This window comes from Ranitomeya imitator, chromosome 1, assembly GCF_032444005.1.
Source record: "Ranitomeya imitator isolate aRanImi1 chromosome 1, aRanImi1.pri, whole genome shotgun sequence".
NCBI lineage: Eukaryota > Metazoa > Chordata > Amphibia > Anura > Dendrobatidae > Ranitomeya > Ranitomeya imitator.
Window position 1 is genome coordinate 756,294,516 of NC_091282.1, and position 13,938 is coordinate 756,308,453.

Here is a 13,938-nt window from a genome sequence, read left to right on the forward strand (position 1 = left end):
TCAACAGTCGCTCCTCTGTTATTGGGGTTCAGTAACATCAGCTGATCCCCAGCTGTGTGTGCGGCAATACCTCCAATCTGCTCCTCCTGCTGTCCCTGGGCTCTAACACCGCCAGTTGGTGCCTGGAAGTGCTGTGTGCACAGTCAACAGTCGCTCCTCTGTTATTGGGGTTCAGTAACGTCAGCTGATCCCCAGCTGTGTATCCGGCAACGTGTCATGCGACCACCACGCTGGCACAACTAAAATGTAAGGGGACCTGTCCCCCCCCCCCCCCCTAGGCGTTTGTTACTGAAAGAGCCACCATGTGCAGCACTAATACTGCACAAGGGAAAGGTCGCTCTTGAAATTATGCTCCTTGCAAACGCTGAACTACACACTCATGTAATGTGTCCCCTCACACCGTCCAACCGTCCCGGAGGTGGGACTTTCCTTTGTAATGTGACGCAGCACAGCCGTCATTGCTACCCCCTTGGCACCGTGCGCTGCCTCCTTAGCGTTGTTTGATTCCGTCATGGACCCTGCGCTGTTATGTTATCCCTTGGCCATGCACAGTTTGCGCTGCCCGTCCTCTGACATCATTTGTTGTCGTCCTGGCTGCGCCTGTGCGTCCACGCTGCCCGAAATCACACCTCGCAGTGTCGTCTATTGTGATCCCACAGTGGGCCTGGTATCCATGGCCATGCGCAGTGCATATACTAGCCTCTCACTCCCCTTCTTCACGCTTCTTCAGACTAGGCGGCGTCAGCTGATCCCTAATAGCATGCCACGGCCGTGACGCCGCACAGTCTGAAGAAGCAGGAAGGAGGTGAGTGAGAGGCGATGATATGCACTGCGCATGCCCATGGATCCCTGGCCCGCAGTGGGACTACATTAGATGACACTGCAAGGTTGGATCTCGGGCAGCTTGGACGCACAGGCACTGCCAGCCTGACACCTACATGATGTCAGAAGACGGGCACCGCTAACTGTGCATGGCCAAGGGATAACATTACAGCACGGGCTCCGTGACAGAACCAAACAACGTTGAGGAGGTGGCGCCCGGCACCAAGGGGGTTGGAATGACGGCTGTGCTGTGTCACATTACAAAGGAAAGTCCCACTTCCGGGATGGTTTGACGGTGTGAGGGGACACATTATATGAGTGTGTACTTCAGCGTTTGCAAGGAGCATAATTTTCGGAGCCACCATTTTCCATGTGCAGTATTACTGCTGTACAAGATGGCTCTTTCAGCAACAAATGCCTGGGGGGGGGGGGGGTTAAAGGTTCCCTTTCAACTTGCTCCACTGCAGGCTTCGGCCTACACTCTGCTCCTCTTTGATTCCCTGGGTTTCAACACTGTCAGTTGCCACCTGGAAGTGTTGTCTACACAGAAAAAACACTAGGTGATGTGTCAGTGGGGTTCAGCACCGCCAGCTGTTCCCCTGCTGTGTAGTCGGCAACGTGTCCAGCACAAGCCACGCTGCCACAACAGAACAAAAGCTGCCACCAGTGCAGGATTCGGCCTACACTCTGCTCCTCTCCTCCTCCTGCTGACCCTGGGCTCAAACACCGCTAGTTTTTGCCCGGAAGTGCTAGCTGCACAGAGAAAAACACCAGCCAATGTGTTAGTGGGGTTCAGCAACGCCAGCTGTTCCCCTGCTGTGTAGCCGGCAACGTGAAATGCAAACGCCACGCAGGCACATGAACTGAAATTAAAGGGAACCTGGCCCCACCCCCCCAGGTGTTTCTATGTATAACAGCCACCTAGTACAGCAGTACTGCTGCATTTGTACAAGGTGGCTGACTTTTTCTCCTTGCCCACGTGGAACTCAACACGTACAAAATGTGTCTCATTGAGACCATTCCACTGTCCCTGAGGTGTGACTTTCCTTTCTAATGATACGCAGCACCCCCCTTGGTAGCGTTTCCCGTCTTTTGTCATCATGGTTAGCTGGCTGCGCCTGTGCATCCGCCCTGCTAGAAACAACGCCCCTCGTTGTCATATTTATTTTGTCAGCGAGGGTGTGGTTTATGGGCACGAGCAGTGCATATGTTCGCCTGTCTTAACTCATCTCCTTCCGCCTTCTTCAGACTGTGCGGCCTCCTGGCCGTGGTAGGCGATAAGGGATCAGCTGAGGCCGCCCAGTCTGGAGCAGGTGTAAGGACATGTGTAAGAGGCAAACCTATTTACTGCACAAGGCCACGAATCCCAGCCACGCAGTGTGATTTTTTGAAAACACACTGTGGGTCTGGTATTCATGTCCATCGCTAACCGCAACGGCCGAAATGAAATGAGGTCAGAAGACAGGAAGCGCTCACAGCGCATGGCCAAGGGATCACAATAGCGCAGACTCCTGTACAGCAAATAACAACGCTCAGGAATCTGCGCCCAGTACCTAGGTGCAAATTTTGACACCTGTGCTGCGTCTCCTTAAAAAGACAAGTCACGCCTCCACAACTGTTTGACAGTATAATGGGCTAAATAGTGTACGTGTTTTAGTCAGCGTGTGCAAGGAGCAAAACAAATAGAGCAACCTTTTACTTGTGCAGCATTAATGCTGCACAAGGTGTGGCTCTTGTACCTTGCAACACCTGAGGGGGGTTAAAGGTAACCTTTGAAATTGGTTCAACTAGGCTTCGGCCTACACTCTGCTCCTCTCCTCCTCCTGCTGACCCTGGGCTCAAACACCGCTAGTTTTTGCCCGGAAGTGCTAGCTGCACAGAGAAAAACACCAGCCAATGTGTTAGTGGGGTTCAGCAACGCCAGCTGTTCCCCTGCTGTGTAGCCGGCAACGTGACCTGCAAACGCCACGCAGGCACATGAACTGAAATTAAAGGGAACCTGGCCCCACCCCCCCAGGTGTTTCTATGTATAACAGCCACCTAGTACAGCAGTACTGCTGCATTTGTACAAGGTGGCTGACTTTTTCTCCTTGCCCACGTGGAACTCAACACGTACAAAATGTGTCTCATTGAGACCATTCCACTGTCCCTGAGGTGTGACTTTTCTTTCTAATGATACGCAGCACCACCCTTGTTAGCGCTGCCCGTCTTTTGACATCATTGGTTAGCTGACTGCGCCTGTGCGTCTGCCCTGCTCGAAACAACGCCCCTCGGTGTCTTATTTTTTTGAACAGCGAGGGTGTGATTGATGGGCATGTGCAGTGCATATGTTTGCCTGTGTTCACTCATCTCCTTCCGCCTTCTTCAGACTGGGTGTCCTCATGGCCGCGGCAGGCGATAAGGGATCAGATGAGGCCGCCCAGTCTGAAGCAGGTGTAAGGACATGTGTGAGCGTCAAACATATTTACTGAACAAGGCCACGAATCCCAGCCACGCAGTGTGATTTTTTTAAAACACACTGTGGGTCTGGGATTCATGTCCATCGCTAACCGTAACGGCCGACATTAAATGAGGTCAGAAGACAGGAAGCGCTCACAGCGCATGGCCAAGGGATCCCAATAGCGCAGACTCCTGTACAGCAAATAACAACGCTCAGGAATCTGCGCACAGCAGCTAGGTGTAAATTTTGACACCTGTGCTGCATCTCCTTAAAAAGACTAGTAGTCACGCCTCCACTACTGTTTGACAGTATAATGGGCTAAATAGTGTACGTGTTTTATTCAGCGTGTGCAAGGAGCAAAATTAAATAGAGCAACCTTTGACTTGTGCATCATTAATGCTGTTCAAGGTGTGGCTCTTGTACCTTGCAACACCTGAGGGGGGGGTTAAAGGTAACCTTTGAAATTGGTTCAACTAGGCTTCGGCCTACACTCTGCTCCTCTACTCCTCCTGCTGACCCTGGGCTCAAACAACGCCAGTTTCTGCCCGGACATGCTAGCTGCACAGAGAAAAACACCAGCCAATGTGTTAGTGGGGTTCAGCACCGCCAGCTGTTCCCCTGCTGTGTAGTCGGCATCGTGTCCAGCACAAGCCACGCTGGCACAACTGACCAAAAGCTGTCACCAGTGCAGGCTTCGGCCTACCCTTTGCTCCTCTCCTCCTCCTGCTGACCCTGGGCTCAAACAACGCCAGTTTCTGCCCGGACATGCTAGCTGCACAGAGAAAAACACCAGCCAATGTGTTAGTGGGGTTCAGCACCGCCAGCTGTTCCCCTGCTGTGTAGTCGGCATCGTGTCCAGCACAAGCCACGCTGGCACAACTGACCAAAAGCTGCCACCAGTGCAGGCTTCGGCCTACCCTTTGCTCCTCTCCTCCTCCTGCTGACCCTGGGCTCAAACAACGCCAGTTTCTGCCCGGACATGCTAGCTGCACAGAGAAAAACACCAGCCAATGTGTTAGTGGGGTTCAGCACCGCCAGCTGTTCCCCTGCTGTGTAGTCGGCATCGTGTCCAGCACAAGCCACGCTGGCACAACTGACCAAAAGCTGCCACCAGTGCAGGCTTCGGCCTACACTTTGCTCCTCTCCTCCTCCTGCTGACCCTGGGCTCAAACAACGCCAGTTTCTGCCCGGACATGCTAGCTGCACAGAGAAAAACACCAGCCAATGTGTTAGTGGGGTTCAGCACCGCCAGCTGTTCCCCTGCTGTGTAGCTGGCAACGTGTCCTGCAAACGCCACGCAGGCACATGAACTGAAATTGAAGGGAGCCTGCCCCCCACCCCCCAGGTGTTTCTATGTATAACAGCCACCTTGTACAGCAGTACTGCTGCATTTGTACAAGGTGGCTGACTTTTTCTCCTTGCACATGTGGAACTCAACAAGTACAAAATGTGTCTCATTACAATGTCCCTGAGGTGTGACTTTCCTTTTTAATGACACGCAGCACCCCCATTGTTAGCGCTGCCCATCTCCTGACATCATTGGTTGGCTGGCTGTGCCTGTGCGTCCCCCCTGCCCGACACAACGCCCCCCGGGGTTGTCTCATATATTTTGACTGCGAGTGTGTGATTGATGGGCACGAGCAGTGCATATGTTCCCCTGTCTTCACTCCCCTCCTTCCGCCTTCTTCTGACTGTGCGGCCTCATGGCCGCGGCATGCGATAAGGGATCAGCTGAGGCCGCCCAGTCTGAAGCAGGTGTAAGGACATGTGTGAGCGGCGAACATATTTACTGCACAAGGCCACGAATCCCAGCACCGCAGTGTGACTTTAGGAAAAGCCACTGTGGGTCTGGGATTTATGGCCATCGTTAACCGCACCGGCCAACATGAAATGAGGTCATGAGACGGCCTGCACTAAAAGGGTATTGCCAAGGGATAACACAAGAGCGCAGTTTCCTGTACTGCAAATAACAACGGTAAGGAATGTGCGCACAGCACCTAGGTGTAAATTTGTACACCTGTGCTGCGTCTCCTTAAAAAGACTAGTAGACTAGTCACGCCTCCACTACTGTTTGACAGTATAATGGGCTAAATAGTGTACGTGTTTAATTCAGCGTGTGCAAGGAGCAAAATTAAATAGAGCAACCTTTGACTTGTGCATCATTAATGCTGTTCAAGGTGTGGCTCTTGTACCTTGCAACACCTGAGGGGGGGGGGTTAAAGGTAACCTTTGAAATTGGTTCAACTAGGCTTCGGCCTACACTCTGCTCCTCTACTCCTCCTGCTGACCCTGGGCTCAAACACCGCTAGTTTTTGCCCGGAACTGCTAGCTGCACAGAGAAAAACACCAGTCAATGTGTTAGTGGGGTTCAGCAACGCCAGCTGTTCCCCTGCTGTGTAGTCGGCAACGTGTCCAGCACAAGCCACGCTGGCACAACAGAACAAAAGCTGCCACCAGTGCAGGCTTCGGCCTACACTTTGCTCCTCTCCTCCTCCTGCTGACCCTGGGCTCAAACAACGCCAGTTTCTGCCCGGACATGCTAGCTGCACAGAGAAAAACACCAGCCAATGTGTTAGTGGGGTTCAGCACCGCCAGCTGTTCCCCTGCTGTGTAGTCGGCATCGTTTCCAGCACAAGCCACGCTGGCACAACTGAACAAAAGCTGCCACCAGTGCAGGCTTCGGCCTACACTTTGCTCCTCTCCTCCTCCTGCTGACCCTGGGCTCAAACAACGCCAGTTTCTGCCCGGACATGCTAGCTGCACAGAGAAAAACACCAGCCAATGTGTTAGTGGGGTTCAGCACCGCCAGCTGTTCCCCTGCTGTGTAGCTGGCAACGTGTCCTGCAAACGCCACGCAGGCACATGAACTGAAATTGAAGGGAGCCTGCCCCCCACCCCCAGGTGTTTCTATGTATAACAGCCACCTTGTACAGCAGTACTGCTGCATTTGTACAAGGTGGCTGACTTTTTCTCCTTGCCCACGTGGAACTCAAAACGTACAAAATGTGTCTCATTGAGACCATTCCACTGTCCCTGAGGTGTGACTTTCCTTTCTAATGATACGCAGCACCCCCCTTGGTAGCGCTTCCCGTCTTCTGACATCATTGGTTGGCTTGTTGCGCCTGTGCGTCCGCCCTGCCTGAAACAATGCTCCTCGTTGTCTTATTTTGACTGCGAGGGTGTGATTGATGGGCACGAGCAGTGCATATCTCCCCCTGTCTTAACTCATCTCCTTCCGCCTTCTTCAGACTGTGCAGCCTCATGGCCGCGGCATGCGAGAAGGGATCAGCAGAGGCCGCCCAGTCTGAAGCAGGTGTAAGGACGTGTGTGAGCGGCCAAAATATTTACTGCTCAAGGCCACGAATCACAGCACCACAGTGTGACTTTATGAAAAGGCACTGTGGGTCTGGGATTTATGGCCATCGTTAACCGCACCGGCCAACATGAAATGAGGTCATAAGACGGGCAGCTCTAACAGGGCATTGCCAAGGGATAACACAAGAGCGCAGACTCCTGTACAGCAAATAACAACGCTCAGGAAGCTGCGCCAAGCACCAAGGCGTTATTTGGGACACCTGTGCTGCGTCTCCTTAAAAAGCCAAGTCACGCATCCACTACAGTTTGACTGTAGAATGGGCTAAATTGTGTACGTCTTTCATTCAGCGTGTGCAAGTAGACAAATTAATAGAGCAACCTTTCACTTGTGCAGCATTAATACTGCACAAGGTGTGTCTCTTGTACTTTGTAACACCTGAGGGGGGGTTAAAGGTTTCCTTTGAAATTGGTTCAACTAGGCTTCGGCCTACACTCTGCTCCTCTCCTCCTCCTCCTGCTTCAACACGGGCTCTAACATCGCTAGTTTTTGACCGCAAGTGCTAGCTGCACAGAGAAAAACACACGCCATTGTGTTAGTGGGGTTCAGCAACGCCAGCTGTTCCCCCACTGTGTAGCCGGCAAAGTGTCCTGCAAACGCAACGCAGACACAAAGCTGCCTCCAGTGCAGGCTTCGGCCTACACTCTGCTCCCCCTGCTTACCCTTAGCTCCAACACCGCTAGTTGGGGCTCTAGGAAGACAATCTTTAATAGGCAACGCATCTGGGTTCCAGCACCGCCAGCTGGTTCTCGGCAGTGTTCTTGTCACAGGTACTCCCTCGTGCCAAGCCTGGTTTCAGCACCGTCAGCTGTTTCCGGGTTGTGTCAAGCTCACTGAGACGCCTATGCTTGCCCCGTCGTGGTGCGGTCGGGTTAGCCAACTCCAGGGTGCCTCCAGTTTAGGAGCTTCCTATGTGGGCTGCGTGAACTGGTAGTCAAGGCTGGTTCTGTAGTGCCAGTAGGCCCAGCTCCCCCTGTAGGACTGTTGGGGTTCGGTAACTGCGGCTGCCTCGCGGCCTAGCTGTTCTCTCCTCTCCTGTGGGCCTTGGGGTCCACCACCTGGTTCCAGCACCGTCAGCTGGTTCCGGGCCGAGCCTTTGGCTTAGGTGCCTCCTCCTGGGTATCCGAGTTCCGCCAACGTCAGGCGGTCCTTGGTAGTGCTTTTAAGCGTGGGCACCTACAGCTTAGTAACCGTGTTCCAGCACCGTCAGCTGGTCCTCGGTCGTGCCATTGGCTCTTGCACAATGGGGCAACCAATCTGGGTTCCAGCACCGCCAGCTGGTTCTCGGCAGTGTTCTTGACACAGGTACTCCCTCGTGCCAAGCCTGGTTTCAGCACCGCCAGCTGTTTCCGGGTTGTGTCAAGCTCACTGAGACGCCTATGCTTGCCCCATCGTGGTGCGGTCGGGTTAGCCAACTCCAGGGTGCCTCCAGTTTAGGAGCTTCGTATGTGGGCTGCGTGAACTGGCAGTCAAGGCTGGTTCTGTAGTGCCAGTAGGCCCAGCTCCCCCTGTAGGACTGTTGGGGTTCGGTAACTGCGGCTGCCTCGCGGCCTAGCTGTTCTCTCCTCTCCTGTGGACCTTCAGGTCCACCACCTGGTTCCAGCACCGTCAGCTGGTTCCAGGCCGAGCCTTTGGCTTAGGTGCCTCCTCCTGGGTATCCGAGTTCCGCCAACGTCAGGCGGTCCTTGGTAGTGCTTTTAAGCGCGGGCACCTACAGCTTAGTAACCGGGTTCCAGCACCGCCAGCTGGTCCTCGGTCGTGCCATTGGCTCTTGCACACTGGGGCAACGCATCTGGGTTCCAGCACCGCCAGCTGGTTCTCGGCAGTGTTCTTGACACAGGTACTCCCTCGTGCCAAGCCTGGTTTCAGCACCGCCAGCTGTTTCCGGGTTGTGTCAAGCTCACTGAGACGCCTATGCTTGCCCCGTCGTGGTGCGGTCGGGTTAGCCAACTCCAGGGTGCCTCCAGTTTAGGAGCTTCCTATGTGGGCTGCGTGAACTGGTAGTCAAGGCTGGTTCTGTAGTGCCAGTAGGCCCAGCTCCCCCTGTAGGACTGTTGGGGTTCGGTAACTGCGGCTGCCTCGCGGCCTAGCTGTTCTCTCCTCTCCTGTGGACATTCAGGTCCACCACCTGGTTCCAGCACCGTCAGCTGGTTCTCGGCAGTGTCTTTTGCTCTTGTACCTTCTGCTCCCCATCCTGGTTCCAGTACCGTCAGCTGGTTCCGGGCAGAGCCTTTGGCTTAGGTGCCTCCTTCTGGGTATCCAAGTTCCACCAACGTCAGGTGGTCCTTGGTATTGCTTTCGGGCACGGGTACCTCCTGCTTAGTAACCGGGTTCCAGTAACGTCAGCTGGTCCTCGGTAGTTCCATTGGCTCTTGGACCTTCGGCTACCCATCCGGGTTCCAGTACCGTCAGCTGGTTCTCGGCAGTGTCTTTTGCTCTTGTACCTTCTGCTCCCCATCCTGGTTCCAGTACCGTCAGCTGGTTCCGGGCAGAGCCTTTGGCTTAGGTGACTCCTTCTGGGTATCCGAGTTCCGCCAACATCAGGCGGTCCTTGGTAGTGCTTTTTAGCACGGGTACCTCCTGCTTAGTAACCGGGTTCCAGTAACGTCAGCTGGTCCTCGGTAGTTCCATAGGCTCTTGAACCTTCGGGTAGCCATCCGAGTTCCAGTTCCATCAGCTGGTTCTTGGCATTTTCTCAGCCTTCTTGTACCTTCTGCTACATTTCCAAGTTGAAGACCCTAAAGTCGACGACCCGGAAGACCACCCCGATGACGACGACGACGACCCGGAAGACCACCCCGATGACGACGACGACGATGGCGGAGACGACGACGGCTGAGACGACGACGGCGGAGATGACGACACTGGAGACGACGACCCTAGAGACGACGACATGTTAGACCGAGAAGCAGAAGAACAAGAGGCTGCAGAACAAAGAGCAGAAGAACATTAAGCATAAGACTTAATATCAGAGCAAAAGATATTATCTAAATCAGGGGTCCCCAACTCCAGTCCTCAAGGCCCACCAACAGGTCATGTTTTCAGGATTTCCTTTGCACTGCACAGGTGATGCAATTATTACCTGGGCAAGACTAAGGAAATCCTGAAAACATGACATGTTGGTGGGCCTTGAGGACTGGAGTTGGGGACCCCTGATCTAAATTATATGCAGAAGAAGACTAAGCAGTGTATGGGGGTGAGTCCGTTCCTCCTCGTGGTGCCCCTGGATAAAGCCTGATGCTGCAGGCCAAACTGAACGCGGACAAATGTAACTTTTGTGACTGGCAGAACGGAAGGTGTAATCTTCCAACTTTTATAGATAACAACTACGGGAATGCCTGTCACAAATGAGAATATGATGAAGAAGTAGAATAGGAAGAATAATAACAGTGGAATAAAAAGAATATGTAGAATAGGAAGAATAATAATAGTTGAATAAAATGAATATGAAGAATGTAATAAAAAAAAATAGGTAGAAGATGAAGAAGAAGATGAATAAGGTGAAGAAGAAGTTGATGTCAACGATGCTGATGATGATGAAGATGAAAGTGTGGGAAAAGTAAAAAAAAAAAGAAAAAAAAAAGAAGGGGAAGGGCGTGGAATAGTGAAACATCAATATCTGACAAAATAAAAAAAAATTTACATACTCAATATCTTTTTCACTCCGAACGTCTTAAAAAAAAAAAAAACATGCTATTCTATTTGATTGGGCTAAACCTCATTGCCTTTAATGTCTCCGCCACCTCCCACAATACATCCTACATTATTCTTAGTTGTTTTCCTTGATGTAGAATGAACCTACAAGGAAAGAAAGGGTTTATTTTAATTCCGATATTTTGGTCCCATTGACTTGCATTGGGATCGGGTATCGGTATCGGCGATATCCGATATTTTTTGAATATCGGCCGATCCCAACCGATACCGATACTTTCCGATATCGGAAGGTATCGCTCAACACTAGTGGACAGTATTCATAGTAGATGATCGAATAGTGAATGATGTTGATGTACAAAGTGGATGTTCAGTGAATAATCATAGTGGATGACTGATCATAGTGGATGACTGGTGAAAAACTGTAAAGAATAACAGCATTTCAGCATATGCACATACAGGGTGCAATCACATAAATAACTGGGACATAACAGCAAGAATTATACAGAGTGCATTACACAGTAATTCTAACAGCACTGCCCTATTCTATACAAGAATGCATCTATCTAAATGCAGAGTACACATTAACCTAACTGCAAGCTGCCAAGCACATCTGCCTAACTATATCTGACTATAGGAGCTGCTTAAATACTAACACAAACATAAGATGCATTAAACCTTTATAAACGTACCAAGATCTGTTAGGACAGGGGTAAGAAAGTAAGCGAGACAGGAGCACGTGTGCCTCTCTGCAGATCTGAGGAAAAATGGCTACTGAAGCTTGTCTTCACAAGAAGAATGTGGGCGGAACTAACCCATAAGACATTGCTCTTAGGAGGGAAAGGTTGGTAAACAACATGAAAAGTAGGCAACTGATGACCTCCAGTGGCCACAACTTGAATAACATGATAATTAACTCTCTGCACATTAAGATGGGCAGAACACTCCCCGCTTGGCGTCAACAGATGCCACAATTAGGTTCTTTTGGGGCAAATAATAACACAAGCTCGGTAACGGGTCTGAGGAACAGTTTGATTTCTCCAAGCTTGCACACTCTGACCTCTACTTTCCGCACTTTCCCATCTTTACTGGGCAGGGTCTTAATGACTAGGCCGAGTGGCCACTCGTTCCGATGTGACTGACTGTCTTTGACGAGTACAACATCGCCAGATTGAATGTTTGGGCGGTCTTTCTGCCACTTTGTCCTGCTTTGCAGAGTGGAGAGATACTGTTTCCTCCATCTATTCCAGAAGACGTTGGACACGCTTTGTACTTGCCTCCATTGTCGTCTGTAGAGGTCTTTGTCATTGAATTCTCCGAGTGGAGCTTTCGGGACACAGGTTTTCTGTGTGAGTAACATTGCAGGAGTAAGGATGGATGGATCTCCAGAATCACTAGAAAGTGCTGTCAGTGGCCTGGCATTCATGATGGCTGAGACCTCTGCCAAGAACGTGGATAAACTCTCTTGTGTAAGTCTGGTGTTAGCTTGCAAGAAGATAGAGTCTAATATTCTGCGTGCTATCCCTATCATCCTTTCCCACGCACCTCCCATGTGCAAAGAGTGTGGTGGATTGAAGGTCCAGGTACATCCTTGCTCACCTAGATACCTTTCCACATTATTGATGTCCAGCTTGGAAGGGATTTGGAGTTCTCTTGCCGCTCCGACGAAATTCGTACCTCGGTCAGAACGAATATGCTTCACAGGTCCTCTGATTGCGATGAAGCGTCGAAGTGCGTTTATAAAACTTGATGTGTCCATCGATTCGATTACTTCGATATGAACGGCTCTGACGGACAGACACGTGAATAGAACCGCCCAACACTTTGCTTCCGTAAGTATTTTTCTAGTCCATCGTGTAGCCACAGACCAAGGACCGAATACATCTAGTCCAACGTTGGTGAAGGGAGGTTCAGAACTGAGTCTGTCGGGTGGAAGATTGGCCATCTTTGGATTTTGGAATGTGCCCCGGAGTTTGCGACACGTAACATAGTCGAAGATGAGTTTGCTCACTCTTCTCTTAGCTCCAACTATCCATAGTCCAGCTGCCCTTAGGTTTCCTTCAGTGAACAAACGGCCTTGGTGTCTCACCAAGACATGATGGTGTTGAATCAGCAGGGTTGTTACGTGATGACATCCAGGAATTATCACCGGGTGCTTCCCTGAAACTTCTACCTCAGCTTCTTGAAGACGACCACCGACTCTCAGCAGCCCTTCTTGATCGACAATCGGATCGAGCTTCCTCAGCCCACTGACCTCAGGAATGGGTTGTCCCTTGTTGAGGTTGTCTATTTCTCTGCCATAGGTTTCTCTTTGTACGGCACAAAGTATTATAACCTTGGCTCTTTCCAGGTCGGGAGCAGTAAACGCAAGCCTGCAGTGATGCCAACCTTTACAACGTCTCTGGCTATCAGGTAGTGCTGACTTGTAGGACTGGGTTACATGAAATAGACAAGCTATAGCTCGAACAAGTGACTTCCATATGGAGAAACTGCTGAACCGGTGAGATTCGAGGTGGCAGCTTGAAATCTCTGTGGCTAGAGCAGACACTTGAGGTCGGATCTCTTTGTCTGTGTCTGGACCCACTAGTTCGAAAGTTTCAGGCCTGCTGATGTGGGACATCGAACGGTACAAAGAGGTAGGACCTATGAACCATGAAGTGTCCTTCAGATGACTGGGTGCAACGGATCTAGTCGCGTGGTCCGCAGGATTGTGATGAGTAGGTACATAGTGCCACTGATTAGGGTCGGTGGATCTTCTTACCCGAAGTACTCAGTTGCTGACGTAGACGTAGAAGCGTCGTGTCTCGTTACAGATGTACCCCAGTACCACCTTGCTATCGGTGTAGAACTCTGCATCCCCGATCTTCAGGCCCATCGCATCCGAGACCAGCTCGGCCAACTCAACTGCGAGGACAGCAGCACAGAGTTCCAGTCTGGGTATCGTGTGTTCACGAAGTGGCGCCAATTATGTCCGGCTCATAACGAACCCGATATGGCATTGTCCGCTTACGTCTGTGGATTTAAGGTACGCTACTGCTGCAATCGCTTTGACTGATGCATCACAGAAAATACAAAGTGTTTGCGTTTTGACCTCTGTGGATGGCACAGGAGCATACGGTCGTTTCACACGAAGGTTGGTCAGGGCTTCAAGAGACTTCCTCCACTCTGCCCACAGGTCAGCCTTTCCCGCTGGAAGTGGATCATCCCAATCAGTAGTGTCTTGGGTGAAGTCCCTGAGCATCAGCTTTCCTTGGATGGTTACTGGAGCTACAAACCCCAAGGGGTCGTATAAACTATTCACGAAGGAAAGAACTCCTCTGCGCGTGAAGGGTTTCTCATCCTTGCTGATCTGAAAGGTGAAGGTATCTGTCTTCAGGTCCCACAGCAATCCAAGGCTCCGCTGCATAGGAAGGGGGTCGATGCTGAGGTCTAAATCCTTTAGATCGCTGGAATAGTCTTCAGAGGGAAAGGCTTCCATCAACTCTCGGCTGTTGGAAGAAATCTTGTGTAACCTTAGGTTAGACTGAGCGAGCATGTCACGAGTCCTCTTTAGTAGACTGATTGCGGCCTCACTTGTCGGTGTGGACTTCAAACAGTCATCCACGTAAAAATCCTTTTCCACAAAGGACCTGACGTCCGAGCCATACTCTTC